We start from the raw sequence: 904 nt of genomic DNA, 5'->3' as shown, positions 1-904 counted from the left end.
AGTGTTAACTGTGTGACAGGTGGATACAGTGTTAACTCTGTGACAGGTGGACACAGTGTTAACTGTGTGACAGGTGGATACAGTGTTAACTCTGTGACAGGTGGACACAGTGTTAACTCTGTGACAGGTGGATACAGTGTTAACTCTGTGACAGGTGGACACAGTGTTAACTCTGTGACAGGTGGATACAGTGTTAACTCTGTGACAGGTGGACACAGTGTTAACTGTGTGACAGGTGGATACAGTGTTAACTCTTTGACAGGTGGACACAGTGTTAACTGTGTGACAGGTGGATACAGTGTTAACTCTGTGACAGGTGGACACAGTGTTAACTGTGTGACAGGTGGGTACAGTGTTAACTCTGTGACAGGTGGACACAGTGTTAACTCTGTGACAGGTGGATACAGTGTTAACTGTGTGACAGGTGGACACAGTGTTAACTCTGTGACAGGTGGACACAGTGTTAACTCTGTGACAGGTGATACAGTGTTAACTCTGTGACAGGTCGACACAGTGTTAACTCTGTGACAGGTGGATACAGTGTTAACTGTGTGACAGGTGGATACAGTGTTAACTGTGTGACAGGTGCATACAGTGTTAACTCTGTGACAGGTGGATACAGTGTTAACACTGTGACAGGTGGATACAGTGTTAACTCTGTGACAGGTGGATTCAGTGTTAACTCTGTGACAGGTGGATACAGTGTTAACTGTGTGACAGGTGGATACAGTGTTAACTCTGTGACAGGTGGATACAATGTTAACTCTGTGACAGGTGGATAAAGTGTTAACTCTGTGACAGGTGGACACAGTGTTAACTCTGTGACAGGTGGATACAGTGTTAACTCTGTGACAGGTGGATACAGTGTTAACTCTGTGACAGGTGGATACAGTGTTAACTCTGT

The sequence above is a fragment of the Austrofundulus limnaeus genome, unplaced genomic scaffold, assembly GCF_001266775.1.
Source record: "Austrofundulus limnaeus strain Quisiro unplaced genomic scaffold, Austrofundulus_limnaeus-1.0 Scaffold1449, whole genome shotgun sequence".
NCBI classification, from domain to species: Eukaryota; Metazoa; Chordata; class Actinopteri; order Cyprinodontiformes; family Rivulidae; genus Austrofundulus; species Austrofundulus limnaeus.
This window is presented reverse-complemented; position numbering follows the sequence as displayed.